The sequence below is a fragment of the Carassius carassius genome, chromosome 11 (assembly GCF_963082965.1).
Source record: "Carassius carassius chromosome 11, fCarCar2.1, whole genome shotgun sequence".
Taxonomy (NCBI): domain Eukaryota; kingdom Metazoa; phylum Chordata; class Actinopteri; order Cypriniformes; family Cyprinidae; genus Carassius; species Carassius carassius.
The window spans coordinates 31,538,329-31,555,201 of NC_081765.1; the positions used below are offsets into that span (position 1 = coordinate 31,538,329).

General features: G+C 40.7%; 1 protein-coding gene across 1 annotated transcript in view; it reads left to right on the top strand.

Moving 5' to 3' along the window:
• Positions 1–858: 858 nt before the first annotated feature.
• LOC132153199 (cysteine/serine-rich nuclear protein 3-like) overlaps positions 859–16,873 on the top strand; it is a 56,753-nt gene continuing 40,738 nt past the window's right edge. Inside the window, exons 1-2 of the mRNA XM_059562533.1 lie at positions 859–1,053; positions 2,389–2,420. The gene's annotated coding sequence lies outside the window, so the exon portion shown is untranslated. The remainder of the gene's footprint in view (positions 1,054–2,388; positions 2,421–16,873) is intronic.

Sequence of the window (16,873 nt, forward strand, 5' to 3'; positions counted from 1 at the left end):
ATCCGGTCACATCACATCTTGATAAAAAGTTTGTCAAGTTAATCAAAATGTACAGTGATATATATATATATATATATATATATATATATATATATATATATATATCTTTTCTATTTATCTATCTATATATATATATATATATATATATATATATATATATATATATATATATCTTTTTTCCTGAGTCACATTATGTTTTTATTATATCCTATATATTGTTTTAATGTTATATAATTTAAATCAAGATGTTTATGTTTTATTATTTATTTATTTTATTTTATTCTTTCAGTAATCATTAATTTTTATTATTTGCATTTATTTATTAGGTGCGTTAAGCTCAGTGGGAATGGCATACAGTATAATCTTAAGAATCCTGTTTAAAAATATTTCTTTTTTTATTTACAAAATATTGTATGAGTTTACCTTTCCAAGCGGGCTGATTTTATAACGCCCTACACAATGCATTTATCATCAACATCCCGCACAACCCCATTTGAACAGCCTGCCACACACCCCTCGTGTTTTTATGTGGAACAATTAAATTGGCCAAAACCCAGGAGACCGAGCAGCCTGAGAAATCCCCGAATCCCTCCGGAAGACACTTGTGTGGCTCTCTAGTGGCCGCTGGCTCACGCTCAATCCCCACTGCAGACACTTTACGAATCCTACTACGGTTAACACCTTCCTCTTAATATTCAAGAGCAGAGCCGAGCCATTGGACGATACAAATAGAACGGCAACACCGCCTTATTAATAATCATAAGCCTAGCGTTCTGCATTGGAAGACGTCAGCACAACCTAATTAATATTTATGATCGAAGCATTGGCAGTAGTAGATTGGTAGTTCGTGGGCTCGCCTGCACCATTGTTTCTTCTGTCGACTCTTGCCGTTCAAGTCAGAGGTGTAGGTGCGGCAGATGCCGGTTCTGCACGAATCCCGTGTTCCACTGTAAAGCAAACAGTAAAATCTGCGACGTGTGTATGATTTTATCTCCCGCGTAAAGTATATGATGAAAGAGGAGACAGCGTGACGGTGATTTATCAGAATGAATCGTAAGTCTCGCGTTATTTCTCTATTATCAGTTTTGAATGGACGCAATGAAGGCGTCTTATTCTTACAGTTTGATCCATGCAATAATTTTATATCGATCGATATGTATTTTTTTCCTGATGACATTTTAAGTGTTGCCAACTTGCAGAATTTTTTATTTTTGTATTAATTATTTCTTATTTACTGTTTTCTTAGATATTTATAGACTAAACACTGAAAATGCTTGAAAAACTGTTAAAATAATAATAATAACAATGCATTACTTTTTATGCTATACATTTTATTATATTGTTACTGTAAGCTATTATGTCCAAAAATATTTAAATATACATTAAAAACTGCAATTCATGCAAAATAACTTGAATTCTGTATTTATTTATTTATTAAGTGTTCACATTATCATTTTAATCAGTAAGCAATTTTGTTTTAATATATTTTTATGTTATATAATAAGACAATTTTTGTAAGCAAACAAAAAGTCAAGTTATGAACGAACATACAGAAAGACGTGTTGTCATGTGAGGGGAACAGGAAATGATATCACAGAGAAGACCCCTGTAGACCCTCAGGACTGTCAGTCAATATATGTAACATTACCTCTGAAGACTTTTTTAAATGAAGATATTTTATCAGCAGGCCTTATATTTAAAAAACTAACAAAACAACAACAACAACAACAAAAACAATAATAGTAGTTAAAAAATAGATCAATTAGGAAAGTGTATCAATCGTTGACTTATTGCACATGCATACATCTTGTACATTGTATACATGTACTATAACCATGAAGCGCATATGTATGTATGTGTGTGTGTGTGTGTGTGTGTGTATAAACAGTATATATATATATATATATATATATATATATATATATATATATATATATATATATATATATATGAGGGACATCTGTATGGCAATGATGTGTGTGACCCCTCTCACAACCCTGTTCTCCTGCCAATGAAAATCAGTGAACCAGAGCTCCAGAGAGGAGGCAGGCTGCCATCGCATCTCTCCCTGAGAATATGCAGCTGTGTCAGGCAGTGCTCTGCTTTGCCCTCCTCCCCTGGGAACACTCCCTCTAGTAATGAGGCAGCATTTATAAAGGGTCCGCGTCGGCCCACTCTACTGCCATTGTTGTAATGGCTGCTCCTTCCCATTATCGAAGGGAGAAAAAATATAATAAGCAAGCAGAATGATGGTTTAAAAAAAATGTTAGATTAAATCCAGGTTGCAGTCATGCTGAACTCTTTTTCCTGTAATCATAACATTATTAATGGTTGCAATGGACAATTTTGGTTTTAATACACCTTTATTTAATTTATTTTTTTCTGCAGAATATTAAAGACTGTCCCATTCTGCATTGAAGGTAAGCAAACTGATTTTTTGATCAATTATTTCGTTCTTGACTAACAGAGTGGTTTGTGATTACCTGTACATTTTTTGCTTGGTTAAAAATAGAGCACAACTGCTGTGACAGTCTTGTCACATTTATGCATTTTGCAGAAGCTTTTATCCAAAATGGTTTACAGGTTTCACTGGGAATCAATCCCAGTAACACAAAAGCTCCTGCATTGCTTATGCAAATTGGATATCAATACAAAGACAATGTTGCTTGATTTTTATGGCAACAACCAATGTAGATTTTCTGAGGTCTCTTTAGCTCAAGATTGAGCATGCATTCATTGAATTCAGCTGATTTGGTGCTTATCGTGTCTCTGTTCAGATTAGTAATTGATGAGGGTCATCAGTCATTTGTCTTTCTGGAGAAATGCCCTCGAGTCAACATGAAGTCACAGTTTGCAATCCATCTTAGCTCTGTAATGTGACACATTTTTTAGTGAATAATAAAGGTTGGGAATATTTTCTTTTTTTCCTTTTCTTTTCTTTTCCTTTCTTATCCACCCTGCAACATATTTGCTGATTGGAATCCAATACTAACAAATTTTGGGTGCTGATTCCAAAAAATAGTGCCTGTTTTACTCTGTACATCACTTTTCCAAATATATGATGCATTTCATAGCATTTTTTGCTTTCAGCAATCAAAAGGTGAATAAGTCTTGCATTATATCGTAATCAGAAGAAAACCGCCAAAAAGACCTGATTCCTGTTTTCTTCTGAGCCAGAGTACAACGATTTGTTTAATTCTCAGTTGGTTTTTACATTCTTTTTTCTTTTTTAAATGATCTTTTGTGGAAAAAAATAAATAAATGTAGGCCTATATGATACAAAAAAATATTAATATTTTCAAACCCAGCATCATCAAATTAAGTAATATTAGACCTTTTTTGCTAATCAGCTGAGATTTCTTTTCGAGGTGCTGGGCTTTTTTGTGAATTGATTGGGCTGTGAAATGTGTGATTTCATGATGGCTTTAAAGGCAGCTCCGATTCATTCTTCTGTCATACTGCTGAATTAAATCATGTCTGTTAGACTGATTGTTCATCCGCCGCTCACTAGAGTGAGTTTGTAGCTGGCTTGTGATCTTCAGGGACACTCATGGCATAACTGTGTGACAGTTTAACTAATTAAATACTGTAGCAGTGTGAGCTGGAGAAGGTGTGATTGGGAAAATTTGGTCCATAGAGGCCAAGCTGTATTCAATATTAGCGAGAGAGAGAGAGAGAGAGAGAGAGAGAGAGAGAGAAACATTGTGGGTCTAAATGTGCCGCTGGAGCTTGTTATGAACTTCTTTTGTTGCAAATCCACCAGCTTCTTTTGACATCAAGAAGAAAACCAGCTGAGAATGGCAGCGCTGCACAGCATGAGCAAACACACACACTCACTCACTCACATACACACTCACACACACGTTGGGTTTCCATCTTTTATGTGTACAAACTGTATTTATAAGCTTGTGTCCTCATGGGAACCAAAAAAAAAAAATGTCAACACAATGTTGAAAGCTACTGGTATTACTATCCTTGTGGGGACATTGGTTCCCATAACATAGGGAATACCATGACCACTTCTGTTAAGCATCTGTTATGCTTAAAGAATGCTGATTGTGTTTGCTAAGACAAGCATCAGTATTACTATTGCTTATATGAAGGATTACACGTTGTCAATACACACTAGCACCCACATAACAATATGCTGATAACTGCTCAGAAAAATGCATGTGCATTGCAACCACTAAGAAAACCACAACTGTGTGGCAACACCCTAGCAACCACCCAGAACAACCTAACAACTGCATAGCAACGTGCTAACAAGCACTCAGAACACTCTAATGACTGCATAAAAATACTGTATGTTGTTAACAAACCACCCAAGCAACAGCATGGCAATGCCATGGCAAACAGCCAGGACTCATTAACATTGCAGCAGTGAGTTTTGTATAGATTTTTCTTCAGAAAATGTTCTTTTTATTATAATTCCCACAGACTCGCTTTATTTTATACCTTTAGCTCTTTTTTTTTCTTCTGAGTGGGGATGAGGACATTTCGTCAGGGTTTGTTTTTCCTCTGGGATCATTTTCTGAGAACTGCAAAATCTGCCCACACAGTCTTACTGTATATACAGACTTACTTTCATCTTCAGAAATATGTATTCAATAATAATATCATGCACACATACTTCAGAAATAGTGCCTTCCAAAATGGAAATGTTGTTATTACTCACATACAGTCTTGCTGATTTTGAACTACATTATTAATATGAGACATTTGTGACAAAACTGACAAAACTTGTGGTTAGTAACATCATCCATTACATTACTTTAGGAACATAATCAGTCTACATTTTTAAAACTTGCTCGATTATAACATTGATTTAAATACGTTAATCGATCACACTTTAGTTTGGGGATCAGTTCTCACTATTAACTATGACTTTTGTCACAATAAACTCATAATTTGCTGCTTATTAATAGTTAGAATTGGACCCAAAATTAAGTGTTACCGGATAAACTTTTACCATATTGATAAAAATACAAAGAGAAATCAAATATATTCCATTCCTTTTTATTAACAACATGAAGTACATTAAATATTACATTTCATCAAGGTTTGCCAAAGTGGGGTTCATGAAGGAACATTAGGGGGTTTGTGAGTTTAATGAAAGGCTAATAATAAATTAAATTATAAAAATGTAAGTTAAAATAAAGTTGGGGAATCCCTGCATTACGTGTAAATAAGACAAAAAAAAAAGACTTTAAATGACATAGTAATACATGGTTAAATAACACATTGAGTGATGATTCAAATAAATATGAATGTGTTCATCAGTAGTTGATGCCATGTTGAAATGTTGAGAAAACACTTCTTAAAATTGAAATGAGTTTTGTAAATCCAGGGGTCAAATGCTGCGTGGCCCCAATTTTCGGTGTAAGGCACCTGACTAGTGACTGATCTCTGTGTGAATGTCCACAAAACTGGAAGACTTTATGTATGTTTATATAATGTTTATAAGAAAATCAATAAATTATGAAGTAAAAAAAAATTGCTATAATATTGTGTGAATAATATGTAACCAATGAAATGTTTATTGTAGTCTGATACAAGTAATGTTAAAATGTCATATAATCTAATTACAAATACTTTTTAAATTTAAACGAATACATTTAATAAACTAGTATCTTATGCAGTTTTGCTTCTTGTCTTGTTTTATTGATGTCTAGATAACTTCACCAGAAAACAAGACTGATTTTTTAAAAATAGGCTACTGATTGAGAAATGAACGCTATGATAAATGAAAATAATGAGGAATATTTCAGTGAATAATGACTTACATTTTGGTGTTTCAAGGAAGAAGGAATGGCTCTCATTGACACAAGGCTGTTGAATGTTTATAGTCTCCATGTCTTGAGTGAACTATGGCTTTAATCACGACTCCTGCACATTCATCTTTCAGATGTTTTCAGATCATGATCCAAGAGCTTCAGGTTCACACCACTCCTGAATGCATCTGTTTATCCTTTCAAATCTTCCCCATGGGAACATGATTTAATAACTCTATATGACACACTCAAAGGACACGACAACATTTACAGAATGGATTTCCAGTCTGCTAGGAGAGGCTGATTAAGCTGGGTCGTTTGAATAACTAAATCTTCCATGCATGGCTCTTACACGTGCACAGATGGCAATGCTGCCATAGCACAGGATCCCGTCCATTAAAGATTCACAGGAGAGGTGGTGAGCCGTTTTCCCTGATAACAGCCCGGCGTTCTGTCTCTCTCTGCATGACTTCTTCACACATGCACTTACTTGCATGCAGCCATATCAATTTGCTTCCCTTTTGTATTGTGCATATAAATGTGAGCTGGCAATCTGTTCATATGGACTTGTACAGCACCTTGTAAAAGGTCAAGGAAGCTCATGCCCTGGTGGAAGAGGAAAACCAGCAGCTGGTGGACAGATAGAAGCATCGGTTTGACTGATGAGAGCACTTTGTACCACAACATGCATGCATGCCTTCAGGAAACAGACCGAAAAGGGAAGAAAAAACAATGAGCGTTAGAAAGAATGCCGTAATCTGTCTCTGATATACAGAGCAAATGCAATGAGGAGAAACAAAGCCGTTTCCAGCCTGCTGGCTGCAGCAATACTGTGGGAGTGAAGTGAAACATAAAGGGTGCTTCCTGCACCCTCAGTTCTGGGCTGTGTTTTAATAGGCACAGTTCCATGCTTACATTTCTGCCTCCGATTCTTGAATTCTTTCAGATGCATGGTATATTAAACTGCACCGCTCACTTTTTAAACATCCATTATAAAATGTAGGACTGGGCCTGTTGGGCCAGTAGTTAAAATTTGTACTGACCCAGCAAATAGCTGTTATTAGCGTCATATTTTATGTCACACATATATATATATGTGTGTGTGTGTGTGTGTGTGTATGTGTGTGTGTGTGCGTAGAGAAAAAAAGTCATGCATAATGTTATATTTTTGTTATATATCTCGGTCTCTCTCTCTCTGATTTATTCTATATATTATTCTATAACATAGTTGTACATGTACATCAGTTCATATGTAACATTTTATAATCAGATTTTTTCAGCCTATAAAAATTTAAAAACATTTCTGATATATAAATATAAAATGTTAAAAAATTATAATTATTCAAAATATTATATATAATATTATACATACAAAATATATATATATATAGTTTATTTTCAAATTTATAAAAAAAGGATATGTATTATATAATAAAAATGTGACAATGAACTGTTAATATCAACACAACAGTATGTGCATACACTGCATTCCCATTTGCATTTTTTGTGCTTGTGTATAGTACATCCTGGGCCTTATTAATATTAAAATTAATGTAACATACAACTTTTGATTCCAACTATATTATCACACATGACATGGTTGGTCATTGAGAATAGTTCATTTTACTGTCATTGGCAAGCATATGTCTTTTATACACTGAACGTGTATTTAAACATTCAAATAGAGTAGTCTGTCATTATAGACTAGAATCTGCCCGTCTCTGTTTATTTAATAGTACCATCAGTTGAACTGAGATGCTTATTTAGTCAGTAGAAGCTTTTTGTTGGTGACAGAAAGACTCTTAGAGAAAAATTAGAGACGAGCAGTGTTTGATGTGTCTCATCAGTCCCCCCCCCCCCCCTCTCTCTCTCTCATATGCTGAGATTCAGCCATGACCGGTTGCCATGACACCTGTATGGAATGTTCAGTCCTAGTCTTTGCCTATTATGAGTCTAAGAGAGAGTGCACTGCTTTTTTCTGAGCGAGCATCGTGCAATTACATGGCATACAGAGCAAACACAAACACACACACAAATGAAATGATGGATAATATGTCACCATGACCCGCTGCTCTTCCATTTCCCATGCTGCCAATGATCTGATGCTTTCATACAGCATGTTTGACGTCCGCGTGATGTGGCATGAGGGTTATTGATTGAGAAGCGTGAGGCCACGTGCATTTCACTGTCAGCTCTCAAACACCTCAGCGCTGCTTTCTATGTAGCATTATACTATTGCTTATATTGGAGTTATGGATTTAAACAAACTTCTCTGCATTGTTTGTGGTACAGACATAAAAGATGCCTTTTTTTGTTTTGTTTTGTCTTGTTTTTTAGGGGAGGTGTGCTATTCCTTTTTTAATAGGAGAAAATTATACTGCCTTCTTTCTTTTCTTTAATTACCTTCTTTTAACCAAATTCTTAAGCAGCATCAATTGAATCTCTCTTGGAAAAAAATGTTTGCTGAAGCAAGAAAAATTACAATTATCAATACATTAATGTGAAGTACAGATATAAAACAGTTCAGTTTTATTAAAAATGAACATGAAAGATCTATATTTGTATGTGCTTTTTTACGCTTATTTTCAGTGGCATTAGCTTAGCAACACTATAGGAAATATATTCTCTCTCTCTCTCTCTCTCTCTCTCTCTCTCTCTCTCTATATATATATATATATATATATATATATATCATTTTAATTATCATGAATATTTATATTTTAGATATCTTAGAAAAGAGCAATCTTAGCAAATCTTAGAGCAATCAATAAATACTATACAAAACAACCCCAAATCTACTGAAAATGACAAAAATGCACAAACAAAATTACAAAAATTTTAACTAAAATTAAAATGATTTTTTTTTATTAAACATATGAATAAAAAATATAATATTAGCTCAATGGTATTAAAGTAACACTGCTCCATTCTAACATGTAAGGTCACTTTACAGACTATAAAGCAAAATAACAATAATAATAATTTATATATATATATATATATATATATATACATATATGTGTGTATACGATATATTACAAAAGTAAAAAATAAGAATAATCAGATTTGCAAAGTTAAAATAATCACTGACCTGGAGCAATTATGGGGAACACCCTAAAAACCACCTAGCAACAACATAACAACCAACAACCACTTAGCAACACCCTGGCAACCACCCAGAAAACCTTAGCACTGTCTTTAGAAAATGTAGAGCTCAGTTATTTTTATTGTGCAGTAACAGAACTCATGTTTTATAAACCTCTCAATCTGTCTAGAGTTAATTACTGCTCTCTCACTGAAATTCAAAAGAGCAGCATTGAGAGCCATCATCATTAAAGGTGTGACAGTTTATCTCGGCGTCTGGAAGGCCGTCACAGCAGATGTCACAACACAGACAGCTTTTTGTTTTCGAGCATAAAAGAGATGCATTAATAAAACCTACACTGCCTTTTAAATATCCTTCTCTCATTCAGAACCATTCTGGTCAGGGTTTACAGTACTTGCCCTAATTGCTATGTGCATAGTAGTGAAATATGTTTGTTGTTTTTATTGTGTTTGATCATCTATGAATGTTAATCTAACCGCCATCATCGTGTCAATAAATGTGTTGCTTATTTTAATTATGTAGAATGCAAAGTCTGCAAAGATTTCATTTCTTTCGCTCCTGTTTGCATTTAGAATTACGCAAATAGGAAAATAAAATGAATCCAAGGTGCTTCGTGTTCTGAATGCACTTTGTAAGTGAAGCACACTCAGATGTATAGATCAGTTTCTCCTGATGTTTGGAGTTGGTTTTGTTGACAGATAGAACAGAGCGCTGTCCATTCATTGTGAAGCACACAGTACAGCACTTAATTAAATTGCAGCCTTTTGTGGTTTAATAATAAATTTTAATTGTGCACATCTAATTTATCAAAGTGTGGAATTACTTCAGCATGTCTGTGTACTCAGTGCTGCTTAACATACATGCAAAAACTGAAAGAGAAAGAGGGGCAGAAGAAGAGAGGGAAAAGAGAGGAAAAATGATCCAGATGAAGTATGATTGCTTTGAAGTTTATGATGTGACTTAATCATGTTATTTTCAAAGGCATCTTATTTTATTTTATTTTTTCCCAAACATGAAATGACACAAGTGTTAATGTTATATACATATAAAATAAAAAATGAATATATATATATATATATATATATATATATTATTATTATTATTTCCTTTTAAGGCAGGTTTGGCTGATTTGCTACAAAGACAACAATGCAATAGTTCTCTGTCACAGGTTGTTAAGCTAATTCCACTTAAATAAAGCATAAACATATACAAATAATGATTTTTTGTAATGTATTATTTAATTAGATTGAACCATTTTATATACATACGTTACTGTATTTAGAATTGTCTTTTTTCATAGGATAAATGGCAAAACATGGCAAATAAAGATTTAAAAAAAAGATAGCTGATGGTTAATGAAATGCTACAACATGTTGCACAAGACTCACCTTTAATTAATTATTAGTCATGAAAATTTTGGTTATCATCCAGTGCGGATAAATATTTCATGATTAATCATTCTGACCAATATCTGACTAGCACTGCTTATAATATATCAAATCTGTGCTTAATGTTTCTTTTTGTCTGAAAAGACCACCCCCCCCCCCCCCCATACCCCTCATCTGCACCAATCTCTATGGAAACCAATTTTCATATGACTGGAAAAACCTGTACTGCAAGACAGCCGTATGGTAATATCTGCACTAGTGACAACCAAGCTGCAACAGTCAGTCCATCAGATAGGAATGACTAACATGCTAACTGGCGCTGTCTTCTGTAGCTGGACTGATGTGCCAGTGACATTAAAACTGGCAGATAATTTGTTATAAATCTTAATTAGCCATCAGTTGTTAGCAAAGAGAATATAACTGTCCCCACTGCATCAAAGTTTATTATTTACTGTTGATGTTTAGAACAGATCTATCGCTTTTTTTGTTTACAGTAGCTATAAATAAAGCAGGAATGAATTTCTTTGAATTTCAATTCATTTTTAAATTTCCAATTAGAAATGTAATTCTGCATTCCTACTTCAATTCAAATCGAACACAAATATTGCCAGGAAGTTTTAGGTTCCCACAAGTCAGAGAGTAAATTAATTAAAAAAAGAACAGCTAGACTTCAAAACAAAATCCACAATTAATCTTCTGGAACACAATGAAACCCAGTGTGGGTCTCTCGCGGGATCATCCGGTGAGCTAATGCCTTGAAATGGTTGTGATGTTTGACAGAATCGGGTTGCAGGCAGCAAACCCAACCACCAATAGAAAGGGACGTCATTAGATGCTCGTCACTCTAAACGCCACATCTCTGTTCACACAGAGGGCACCGCGGAAGCTGCACATCTGCCTAATATCCCAGATATGAAACTGCTGCTGTTACACTTCTAATTAATACTGAGCAGCACCCTCATGAGTAAATCTTTCTCTGAGCACTTTTTTTGTGGTAAACAATAAAGGCGGTTTTCGTTGATTATCAGCTGTCTGGAAACTCTGACTGCTCGGGTTGTTCAGTTGGACTGCGTTTCTCTGGCATGAATGATGGTTAAATCATCTTTGGGTCTCAACCCACACAGACACCAGTCTAAATTTAGACCGCACGCACTCTGTCTGTGAGGTAGCTGCCAGTCAGCAATGGAAGCCTCCGTTAAAGCTCAAACATGACAGATGCTGAATAGTTATTGTGTACTGTGTGGTATAACATATGAGACACACTTGTGATAAGGGAGTTATTATCTTACCGATGGAATTAATTTTTTTATCTTGCACTCTGAGTATGGACACTTTTCACAGACTGGGATGATGCTGTTTTGACTAACACAATCAATCTCTCTATGTTTTTTCCTGTCTTGGAAAGTAATAGAAACACTTTTGTGGAATTTTATCGGAATGTTGTAGTTCCCTTTCAGTCGGTCACTCTCGACGCCACGTCGGTGACCGACGAATATGGGATATCGCTTCGATAGACCAATCTACTTCGAGTGTAAACTAAACGAGCCAATGCACATTGGCCTGCAATTATTGCATCCAGCTGCCGCTGATCACTGCGTGAGTATAAGAGGGCAGCAGGTGCAATGCATACCAGCTTTTCGCTTCGGAGCCGAGCGTTAGTATCGCTCTGCTCAACTGTGTCTGCTGTGAACTACGAGTTCAGCACGCTCTCGGAAGCTTCGTGTGTTGGCGAGACGGCGCTTCAGCGGCGGTCGTTCCTGTGTCGAGTGGATTGCACACTTCAGGCTGCATTACCCCTGTCGTGTTGCAAACGGCCAATTCCCCTGTGCGCCTCAGCACTAAAAGAGCATTTCCTAAAGAGCAAATTTCTCTTAAAGAGCTTCACGGGTGCGTCTTTGTAAAGACGATGGATCGTCCTTGTAAGGATGCCGTTTCACCCGTGCGTTTCTGGGTGCGGTCGTTACCTGGCAACGGGTGATGGTCACGATCGCTGCCTCACGTGTCTGGGCGTCGATCACGCTGAGGTGGCTTTCGTGGATGAGTCATGTTCTCACTGCGGGAATATGACCATCTCGGAGCTGCGAACCAGGCTCCGCTACCTTCAGGGGGGCGGAGTCCCGCTGCCGTGGCCGCGATCTGGGGATCGTTCTGGCGAGTCACCAGATGGCAGCAGTGGGCGGTTCGAGAGCGTCAACAAAGGCCCTACTCACGCACCCTCTGCCAACCCGTGGAACCAGGTGAGCCCTGCACCCCACACTCGCACCACACTCCGGCCTGCTCACAAGCCGCCCGAGTTGGGTCCCTGTGTTCCACCTCATTGCCCCACTGCGGGTACGGCTGTGGTTCCGCTGGTCCCGCTTGTACGGTTTTTAAGCGCCTGATCAGCGCTACCCAGCCCGTCTCGCTGGCTGCTGCGAACCATCAGCCTCGGCTATGCGATTCATATCGCCCGGCTCCCCCCCAAGCTCTGTGGTGTCCGCTCCACTACAGTTAAAGCGTCCGATGCCCCTGCCCCTGTCCTGCGGGAAGGGATCGCAGTCCTACTGGCGAAGGACGCGATAGAGCCGGTCCCTCCAGCCGATATGAGGATGGGGTTTTACAGCCCGTTCTTCACTGTACCCAAGAAAGGCGGTGGGTTACGACCGATCTTGGATCTGCGAGTTGAATCGGGCCCTCGATCGGCTACCATTCAAAATGTTGACACAGAAACGCATTTTCGGGTGCGTCCGTCCCCAAGATTGGTTTGCAGCGATCGACCTGAAGGACGTGTACTTTCATTTGTCCGTCCTTTCGCGCCACAGACCTTTTCTGCGGTTTGCGTTCGAAGGACTGGCATATCAGTACAAGGTCCTGCCCTGCAGGCTGTCCCGGTCTCCCCGTGTCCTGAGCCTGTTGGGCCTTCAGGTCAGCTTGGAAAAGAGCAAACTCCCGTGGAGGATCTCTTTTCTCGATATGGAGTTGGATTCGGTCGAACAGACAGCACGCCTCACAGAGGAACGTGCGCGGTCGGTGCTAGGCTGCTTGAATACGTTCAAGAACAGGACAGCGGTCCCACTGAAACTCTTTCAGAGGCTCCTGGGGCATATGGCGGCCGTGGCAGCACTTACACCGCTCAGCCTATTACATATGAGACCGCTCCAGCACTGGCTTTATGGCCGAGTCCTGAGGTGGGCGTGGAAGCGCGGCACTCACCGGGTCCAAGTTACACCGGCCTGTCGCCAAACCCTCACTCCGTGGTCAGATCTTGCATTTCTCCGGGCAGGGGTGCCCCTAGAGCAAATCTCCAGGCATGCTGTGGTTTACACGGATGCCTCCACCACCGACTGGGGGGCCACGTACAACGGGCATGCAGTCTCAGGGGTTTGGACGGGCCCGCAGCTGCAGTGGCACATCAATTGCCTAGAGTTGCTAGCAGTACACCTTGTCTTGAACCGTCTCAAAGGTCTCTTGTGAGGCAAGCATGTGCTGGTCCGAACGGACAACACTGCGACCGTTGCGTACATCAACCGACAAGGTGGTCTGCGCTTCCGTCGCATGTCGCAACTCGCTCGCCACCTCCTCCTTTGGAGTCAGAAGGTTCTGAGGTCACTTCGTGCCTTTCACATTCCAGGCCTGCTCAGTCGTACAGCCGACGAGCTGTCTCGAGCAATGCTCCCGGGAGAATGGCGACTCCATCCCCTGACGGTCCAGCTGATTTGGAGATGGTTCGGAGCCGCTCAGGTAGACCTGTTTGCTTCTCCAGAGACCTCTCACTGCCAGTTGTTCTACTCCCTGACCGAGGGAACTCCCGGCACGGACGCTCTGGCACACAGCTGGCCTCGGGACCTACGCAAGTAGGCGTTTCCCCCAGTGAGCCTTCTCGCACAGACACTGTGCAGAGTCCGGTCCGGGAGGACAAGGAGCAAGTCTTGCTAGTAGCGCCGTATTGGCCCATGTGGACCTGGTTCCCTGAACTAGTGCTCCTTGCGACAGCCCCTCCTTGGCCAATTCCTCTGACAAAGGATCTACTGACTCAGAGATGGGGCATCATTTGGCATCCGCGTCCAGACCTTTGGAAACTCCATGTCTGGTCCCTGGACGGGATGCGGAGGTTCTAGGTGACCTACCCCAAGAGGTAGTGAACACCATCACTTCGGCGAGAGCACCGTCTACGAGACACGCTTACACCTTGAAGTGGAACCTGTTCGTTGAGTGGTGTTCTTCTCGCCGAGAAGACCCCCGAAGATGCCCGATTGCGGTCGTGCTATCCTTTCTGCAGCAAGGGTTGGAGCGAAGGCTGTCTCCCTCCACCCTCAAAGTCCAGGTTGCCGCTATTGCTGCGTACCATGACCCCGTGAATGGGAAGTCTCTGGGTAAACATGACCTCATCGTCAGGTTCCTTAGAGGGTCCAGGAGGTTAAATCCTTCCCGCCCCCCCCTGTATACCCTCTTGGGACCTGTCTCTAGTGCTTAAATCACTACAGCAGGGCCCATTCGAGCCTTTGCATTCAGTTGAGCTAAAGTTTCTTTCATAGAAAACTCTGCTCCTGCTTGCACTGGCCTCCATCAAGAGGGTAGGGGACCTGCATGCATTTTCGGTCGACAATTCGTGCCTACAGTTTGGGCCGGCTGACTCCCAGGTAATCATGAGGCCCCGGCCTGGCTACGTGCCCAAGGTTCCCACTACACCCTTCAAAGACCAAGTGGTGAACCTGCAAGCGCTGCCCCTGGAGGAGGCAGACCCAGCCCTGGCTTTGCTTTGTCCCGTCCGAGCATTAAGGTGCTACGTAGACCGGACACAAAGCTTGAGGACCTCAGACCAGCTCTTTGTCTGTTACGGAGGCCGGCAGAAGGGAAGTGCCGTCTCTAAGCAGAGGATGGCCCACTGGATTGTGGATGCCATAAACCTGGCTTATCAGGCTCAGGATGTGCCCTGCCCGTTCAGGTTGCGAGCTCACTCAACTAGAAGTGTTGCATCCTCCTGGGCGCTGGCTCGTGGCGCCTCGCTGACAGATATTTGTAGAGCTGCAGGCTGGGCGACCCCTAACACGTTCGCTAGGTTTTATAGCCTTTGTGTAGAGCCGGTATCCTCCTGTGTTCTCACCTCAAACGGGTAGTGGCACTAAGAGGCCGCGGTTAGTGTCGGCTTGCTTAAACCGCTCCAGAGTGTCCGTATTGTAGACCCTGTTGAGATCCTCCATCACCCTAAGCAGCTGGACGCAGCGGAACGTCCGGCGCCAGACCTTCATGATGAATCTGTGAGAACCGTAGAAGGGTGGGTTCCATATTGAGACCTAAGCGGTACTCATATGTGTATAGTCCACGGTATAGCCTTAGAGCCCGTGTTTCCCCGGCAGACTTCTGCCTTCCCAAGAGGGTTCTAATCACCTCAAATTTCTCCGTATACTCCTAAACGGATGCTATATGTGTATTTGCCTCCGAGACCTCCTTCAGGAAGGATGGGGCTTCCGCAGCGTCCCGGCTCCAAGCGGACCGGGTACGTTTTCCCAGTGTTATCCAATCTCACCCAGTGAGGTAGTGCTTTGACAACGGTGAGTGGAGCTACTTGTTCAGAGCCCCGGCCTACACCTAATAGGGGCGCAGGCGGCTCGCACAAGGCACTGGAAGGGGCAGCACCCATGGCGCTTTGATAGGGATCCCATATTCGTCGGTCACCGACGTGGCGTCGAGAGTGACCGACTGAAAGGGAACGTCTCGGTTACGTATGGTAACCCTCGTTCCCTGAACGAGGGAACGGAGACGCCACGTCCCGTCGCCATGGTTGCTGTACCGCCGCTGAGCTGCCGGGTCCCCGGCTCGGCTCCTCAGCGAAAAACTGGTATGCATTGCACCTGCTGCCCTCTTATACTCACGCAGTGATCAGCGGCAGCTGGATGCAATAATTGCATGCCAATGTGCATTGGCTCGTTTAGTTTACACTCGAAGTAGATTGGTCTATCGAAGCGATATCCCATATTCGTCGGTCACCGACGTGGCGTCTCCGTTCCCTCCTTCAGGGAACGAGGGTTACCATACGTAACCGAGACGTTTCTATTCATTTAATGCAACATCAGCATATATGAATAAAATCAAAAATCCCATTCGTAATCTGTAGAGATTGACAGATATTGATTTTTGTGATACTGATTATTTATATATTATTATGCTTAAAGGGATAGTTCAGCCAAAAATGAAAATTTTGTCATTAATTACTCACCTTCATGTCGTTCCAAACCGGACGAGACTAGAGCTGAAACAACGAATCGATTTAATCGATTAAAATCGATTATTAAAATAGTTGTCAACTAATTTAGTCATCGATTCGTTGCTAAATAACTTTTATTTGCCGTAAGCGGCTCATTTCGTGCATATTTCAAATCTGCGGTGACCAAAGTGTGGCAGTAATGAGCCACCGGAGGTTTTACTCAGCCAGTACAGCAGGAGAAGTAGCGAATAGCCAATAGCTGGCCTCGTTTTATGTCACGTGCTTCCCGAACAGCGTCTCTGCAGCATTCAGCAGGATGTGGGAGTACTTTACTTTGAGCCTTCAAAAAAGAAGAGTAACCTGTAAACTCTGCACTACTGAACTGTTTAAGGGGACGTTCACATATCGCGTCTTTTTGCGCGCT